Here is a 7,985-nt window from a genome sequence, read left to right on the forward strand (position 1 = left end):
GGAAGACTTTAGAGAGACATTTAAAGAACTACACTTCAAGGGCTGAAGTGTATCCATCATTTCTGGGTTTGAGTCAAGCTGAGTCTGAGTCCCTAACTTTAAAATAAATAACTTCTCCTATATGATTATTTCTTCTAAAACTAGAGAATATTGAAAAAATAAAATTCAAACCTACAAAGAACCTTGAAATGTTGCTCTTGTCTGCCCTTCTCTTTTCCTTCCTTCCTTCCTTCCTTCCTTCCTTCCTTCCTTCCTCTCTCTCTCTTCTTTCTTTCTTTCTTTCTTTCTTTCTTTCTTTCTTTCTTTCTTTCTTTCTTTCTTTCTTTCTTTCTTTCTTTCTTTCTTTCTTTCTTTCTTTCTTTTTCCTTCTTTCTCTTCTTTCCTTCCTTCTTTTCTTTTTCACTTTCTTTCCTTCTTTCTTTTCTCTTTCTCTTCCTTTTCATTCCTCTTTCTTTCTTCCTTCCTTTCTCTTCCTTCCTTTCTTTTTTCTTTCTTCCTTTTTTCTTCTTTCTTTTTTCTCTTTCTTTCTTTTTTCTTTTTCTTTATTCCTCTTTCTTTCTTTCTTTCTTTCTTTCTTTCTTTCTTTCTTTCTTTCTTTCTTTTTTTCTTTCTTTCTTTCTTTCTTTCTTTCTTTCTTTCTTTCTTTCTTTCTTTCTTTCTTTCTTTCTTTCTTTCTTTCTTCTTTCTCCCCTCCCCCAATTTATTTCTGTTTCTCTCTCTCTCTTTCAACTTGCCAGAGGGCACTCACTGGGGAAAGAGAGAGAGAGTGAAAGACAGAGAAGAAATACTCCCCATGGGGTATGATCAGTTTGCAATCCCTTCTTCTCCATCCTTCCCTCATCTCAGGATTTTGGGCATGCACACACATGTTCCTGGAGTGTTTCTCAAGTCGTCAAATCTGGGACTTGAACCACATGGTCAGCCAAGTGAGATCCAGCTGCCTTAATCACTACACCACTGACTAGCCCTGTTTCTCTTTCTTAATCCATGACTCTCTCTATTAATGTCCCTGCCTGTCTTGGAATGGAGATATCAAATATCTGTCACGGTTTTTTTATTAAGTATTTATTTTTTCAGAGAGAGAGAGAGAGAGATACCCCCAGCAGAGTGTCTATGCCATATCCCAGCTTAAACCAGCCAGATCCTAGGCATATGTATCATGTCCCTGGCACAGACAGGAAGGCCTTGGGATGCAAACTGGGCACCTTCCCATGTGGGTCCATGGTGTTTACACTACATCATCATCTGGCCCAATGTCACAGTAGTTTGATTACCCTAAGTAAGTTCAGAACCTGTAAAAGATTTCTCATAGATTGTAACTCAAAACTGTGTTAGTCATAATAGGAATCAATACCAAAACCTGTACATGCGAGAATATGTTTTAATTCATTATTAATTAAGACAAAATGTTATTCTTAACATCATCTGGATTAACATTGTGTCTTTTTAATTCTTGATTTTTGTCAATATGCCTTCATGCATACAACCTTTTCACTGGACTGCTTTCTGTGCAATCTATTCTTCAATTTTTAGTTCCTTTTCTATCTCCTTTTAGACATCTGAACTTGTCACCATACTCTCCTTCCTCCAACTGTTATTGGGTTTGTTCCCAGACCCCTCACTGAAAACTAAACAGTTATTGAGCAGAATTCTTACTACATTAAGATGGTGTCTAAATAGTAAAAGGGCTATTCTTAGCCAGAGTAAAAAGGAATCTTCCATTCTCAGACAACATGGGGGGTTCTGGGCAATTGTAGCTAAATGTAGGATGATGCTTTATTGGGTTGGGTGGCTTAATACTATCCGTATATCATGACGTTCCTTGTGAGATGTAGTCTTCCTGAATAGCACCACAGATGACATCACAGCATTAATACTCTTTAAGTCCTGGAGCTTCCATTCATGTGGACGGAAATGAAAATGGCACTTCCTGAAAGTTTATGGCACACAGCCTGAAAACTATATTTGGTACAAATCCTCAAACTCAGTAATATTAGCACTGCAATAGGGAGTAGAAATAATCTACTTTAACCTGTCACTGATAATGTAGTAAAGTTCAACAATGGAGGTCTTATTTTTTTTTCAGAGAGTTAGTTATTATTTACTGGATGTATGAGTTCATGTATAGACTCATACCTCCTTACTATTATCTACATTTAATGTATAATGAATTTTAGAGGGATAAATGTTTGTTCACAATATAAAATTATTTAAAGATACCTTATGGCCCAACTGTGGTAGGCATCAGTGGGATAGTGCTGCTGCACTGTGGCTGAGGATTTCTGAATTCTTTGCACTGGGTTCGAGGACACAGGGGAGAACCAGGTTTGAGACCTTGCCCAACCTAAACAGGACCAATGCAGTGGTGGGTGCCTGTGATTCCAGCTAACTGGAAGCTGGAGCAGGAAGACTGTAATATGGAAAGATTCTGTCAAGAATATATATCTTTCTTATTCCCTCTCTCTCTCTCTCTCTACCTCCTCCCATGCTTTCTCTCTCTGTCTCAAAAAAAAAATATCTCTGGTGATAAAGTTGTAAGACTTTCCTCCCCCCACCTCCAGACAATAAAGAAATAGTAATAATTTAAAAGTCATTGATTGTTATAGTCAAATATTTATTTAAAACTTTTTGCATGAAAATATAAATACTCTTCTTAAGAATGAGTGTTTGTGTGTGTGTGTGTGTGTTTGAGGGGTAGAATGGCATATGAAAGTAAAGAATTCTAAAAAACCCTCAAAGACCCTCCATGATTTTATAAAGAGTATGTAACTTCAGACAAAACTTACTTTTCAGTTATTATTTACTGAATAATGTAAGCTTTAATATGGATGGTTAGTGTATCTATTAAAAGGGAGTGTCACTTTTTTGTGTGCTAAGAAAAGCCCTGAGATGGGGATGGAAAGGTCAGTGTTCCTAGACTTGACTATCTTGGGGTTCATTGTTTGAGTCAGTCATGTTTATTTTCTTTACTGGTCTGTGCTTTAGCAATTTGTAAAAAGAGTTTGTAGTAAATAAACCCTAAGAGTTTTTATCATCTTTAATATCTTACAATTCATCTTCCTAGAATCAGGTGAAGAATAAATATGAATAACGGTAATAATAGCTCAGAAGTCTCTGAAGAAAAACGATGCCCAGTGTAGGGTATCTCGTTTTTGGCTTTGCTCCCTATATTTTCTTTAATGAGGTCATTTTGCTAACTACTTATAACAACTCTCTCCCTGTAATTGACTGGATTGATCTGCAGTGTAATGTCCTGGTTCCACTTCACCACCACCAACCTTATTTCCTAAACCTTGAAACTTCCTGACTTGGAGTTCTTCTTGACTTCTTGACTCTGAACAGGATATTTGTTTACTTTGCATCTCCATCATCTGGGAATTCTCATTCAGGACTCTCTGTTCTGTGTTCATCACCGCCCTGGTCTCTGTGCTCTTGGACTCTCCCTGATTACTCTCTAACACAGTTTCTTACCCTTCATGACTCCTCTTTTTCATGTGTTTCATATTGTTCATGTCAGTATATTTAAACTCAGGGCTGGTATTTCTGGATCCTTCATAACAAAACTTTGTTTATTTTGTTCCTCTCTTCTCTCTCTCCTTGTTAGATCAACTCTGCCTTTTCTGCAGTTTTCTTCCAGCAGCAACCACAGAGAACTTATCAGTGCAGTTTAAGAATTTCCCATTTGTTTACTGGAAACTTCCTTCTCATTCAGTCTTCTTATTCTCAGGAGGTGTCACCTTCTGCATGCTATCTTTTGGATTCTAAAACTTCCCTATGAACTGGAACATTATATTCCTCATTGTGGTAAGCAGAATTTCTAAAATGACCTCTTTCTCCCAAGATATCCTGACTTAATCCCCTAAATCTGTGAATATGATAATATTCACAATATTCCCATCACATTATGGGATATGTATTAATCAGAGTTCTCTGGAAAAAGAGAACCAATAGAAGGGGATCTACAAGGAGATTTCATAAATATGAAAAATTGAATTAGAGTACAAATTTATTTTGGTGTAAATTTCTTTATTCGTAATGGAGTGTGTGTGCGCACTTGAAAGAGAGACTGAAGCATCCTCCATAGGGTCTGATTACACTGTGATCCACTTTTAGTCTTTCAGCCCATCAGATCTTGGGCACTCTCATGCATGACTGGTATGTTTCAGGCTCATCTGGCTAAGGATTTGAATTACAGTTGTTATGTGGAATGGGTTTCTTCTACCAGTGTGCCATGGAGATAATTCCAGTGCAAAGAATGCAGAAATCCATGTATATTTTCTTTTTTTCTTTGGAGAGTTTTTTTTGCTATAGGGCGCGTGCGCTCGCCAGAACGACAGAGAGAGACATAGAGACAGAAAGCAAGAAATCACCCCCCAGGGGGGATGGTCACATCGCAATCCCTTCTCCTCCATTCTCCTCTCGGGATCTTGGGAATGCACGCACACGCGCCCGGTCTGAGTTTTAAGTCACTGGGTCTGGGACGCGAACCGCAGTCGACTACGTGGGAGTCCAGCGACACAGCCATTATGCTAACTGCTGGTTCTCGATGCATATTTTCTTCATGACATGAACTTTCCATGAACTTTTTAAAGACCCCTTATCTCTCTCTCTCTCCACCTATCTAGAGATCTTTATTATAGTATAAGGAATTGGTTCATGTGACTATAGAAGCCAAGAAGTCCCAGGATTTGCTATCTGCAAGCAGGAGACTTAGGAAAACTTGTGAAGTAGTTCTGAGAATTGGAAGGCTGATGGCAAAATTTTTAGTCAAGAGCAGGAGGGTGATATATCAACTCAACCAATCACACAGAGATGATCAATCCTCTTTTCTTCTACCATTTTGTTCTATTCAGGTTCTCAATAGAGTGTATAAAATCTACCACATTGGTAAGAGACATCTGCTCTATTCAGTCCATCTATTCAAATGCTAATATCATCTGGAAACACTCTCATAGTCTCTTCCAGAAATAATGTTTAATCTGGTTTCCTTATTTTCCAGTCAGATTGAAACAGAATTATGTTTCACAATAAAGTTGCTCTTGTGGGTAGGGAGATTATTAATATGGGCCGGAAAAACCACACTAGTTCTTTAAAGCAGAAGAAAGCATTTATCAGACACAAAAAGAATCTTATTGTTATAGAAATAAAAATGAAACATAATGAAACATAATAATGTACTAGTCTAGCTACACTTGTGGCCCATGTTTAGCAAGTTCAATTAATAATAGTAGCCATCTATGAAAACAGGGATTTGCAAATATCAAACTGTGAAAGACAGTAATCATTATGTTCAGAACTTTCCAAATTTCCCTGCTATTGGGCAAGGCCAAGCTATAACTGTTCCTAAGTAGACTAAAGTAAATCTCTGGCTGGATCTTCCCAGGTAGGGGCCATGGTTGTATCCATCATTTCACTGGATACAGAGGGGATGAAATCATGGGCAATCATTAACCCAGACTGGGAGCTCAGGAAGGGGATAAGATTCATCTGGATCTGAAGTATGAATACTAATGAGTCAGGTGAGGTGGAATAGTGGAGAGCAGGAGAGATTCTGTGTAACAAAACCACAGAAGCTATGCAGACAAATTACATTTCTTAATGCTTCCTTATTGGATGATTATCTTACCAACTAAAGAAAACAATCCCTTAGATATTCATATATTTCTGAGTTAAAAAAATGTTCATGCCTCTTTCTCTTTTTTATTTTATTTTATTTTATTATTATTATTTTTTTAGAAATTTTTACTATAGGGTGCACGGGCTTGCTGGTGAGACAGAGACAAAAAGCTAGAAATCATCACCCAGTGGGGATGGCCATGCCGCAATCCCTTCTCCTCCATTCTCCTTTTGGGCATGCATGCACAAACTCGTGCCTGGCATGAGTTTCAAGCTGTCATGTCTGGGACATGAACTGTGGTCAACTATGTGGGAGTCCAGAGACAACAATTACATCTGCTGGTCCCATACCTCTTTTCTTAAAAGTAGCTTCAAAACAGTTTGTTGAGGGATCAACAGATGGTGAAATGGCTATGCTACATTGCTGAACTCGCACATAGTTGACTATGGTTTGAGTCCCAGACCTGTGAGCTTAAAACTCATGCTGTGTGTGTGTGTGTGTGTGTGTGTGTGAACACGCGTGCACCCAAATCCCCAGATGAGAATGGAGCAGAATGGATTGCAGTATGGCCATCCTCCCAGGGGGTGAACTGTCTGTCTGTCTCTCTTGTGAACACATATGCCCTATAGCAAAAATATTCCTCTTAAAAAAGAGGGGGAAAAACCAGCTTGTGGAGATAAACAAGACAGGAATTTATTACCCCAGTTTTTTGTTTTATTTTTAGTTTTTTCCTGGAGGACATGTATGCTCATCATAAACTCACCATAAAGAGACAGAGAGAGAGAGAGAGAGAGAAAGAGAGAGAAAACACACCTCCCCCCATGGATATGGTCACCTTTCAATCTTTTCTCTTCTATTTCTCCCACTTTTTGGGATTTGGGGCATGGATGGGAATGCGCTTGACATGTTTCTCAAACCACCTGGTCAGGGACTCAAAATACCTGGTCAGCCATGCAGGATCTAGCCACCTTAACCCCTTGCCACCAACTGACGCTATTACCATAGTATTAAAGGTGAAGAACTTGAGGGACCAGCAGGTGGCATGGTGGTTAAGGATGCTGGACTCCCTCATGGCGAAACACAGTTCAAGTCTTAGACCTGGCAGCTTGCTTTCTTGCTTTACCTCTTTCTCTCTCTCTCTGTCTCTTACTCTGTCCCTCTCTGGTCAAAATTAAAACAAACAAACAAACAAATAAATAAATAAATTTAAATAAAATAATTCTTTAAAAACAAAGTGAAGGACTTGAGGTCCTGAAGGAAGCTAGTGGCTCTTCCTCAGTCAATATCAACTGAGAATCTGACACCGGCTGCAGTCATAAATGCTGCTATGAAAGAGTCTATTATTTACACATGTTTTATAACTTGCTATGCATTTTCTTTACCTGTTAACTTATTTACTGACATCATTAAGTATCATTACCAGGAGAATCTCCACTTGAAAGTAAGGAAGTTAAATATAAGAGACTTCATATAATTTATCCAAAAGCACATTGGTTGGTAACTGTAAGCTCCAACCTTAAAATCTTCTCTAAGGCTTAGCTTTACCTTTACTTGAAATGATAAAGGACCTATTATGGTGATAGAGCAAGACCCAAACAATTCTTATCCTTCTTGAGTTGTCAGTCACATGGACAAATCAAGACAACTTAATTCCTTTCCACGGTAGGCTTCCTTTATCACTGTTTTGAATACTGCAAGATGCCTATGATTTTCACTGTGACAAAAATCATAGTGTTCTTACATCTGTACTGTAATATTTTAATAGTCAAATAGTCAGGGACCAATCTTTGGTAATAGAACATTAAATGCACATCTGCTTATTGTGTTACAAGAGAGTTCCTTCATGTATTTTCCAGGTTAGGGAAGATAAGAGAAATAGGGGAAAGCTTCATATAAGAAAGGAAAGAAAGGAGAATGGGAGTGGGATGGGGTAATGGCTTCAGGAATATGGAGAAACTTGGAGGAATGCCCAGAATTTGGAGTGGGAGCCAGGGAGTGAGACACAGAGAAAATAAGGGAGGCGTGGAAGACAGACTCAAAATGTAAGGAGGCCTTGAATTCCAGGATAGGAAGTTTGAAATTGATGGTAGAGGTACAGAGGAGACAGAGAGACACATAGGGGAGTGGGGAGTGATGCTGTCACGGGAGCCCTGGAGGCCCATCATGAACATAGGGAGTCTGGTTTGGCTGAGACTTTGGGGAAGGAAAAATTGCAAGGGAATGGAGAATTTCCAGCTTTTCTGTTTCTTATAGGTATATAAATGAAGCACAATACAGACTATAATGAGGGAATAAATGTCATAAAAATGTTTGATAGCAGATAGGACATACAAACATGAAGAGGTGCCAATAGCCTCCCGCCAAGAAC

This window comes from Tupaia chinensis, unplaced genomic scaffold, assembly GCF_000334495.1.
Source record: "Tupaia chinensis unplaced genomic scaffold, TupChi_1.0 Scaffold144952_1, whole genome shotgun sequence".
Classification (NCBI taxonomy): domain Eukaryota; kingdom Metazoa; phylum Chordata; class Mammalia; order Scandentia; family Tupaiidae; genus Tupaia; species Tupaia belangeri.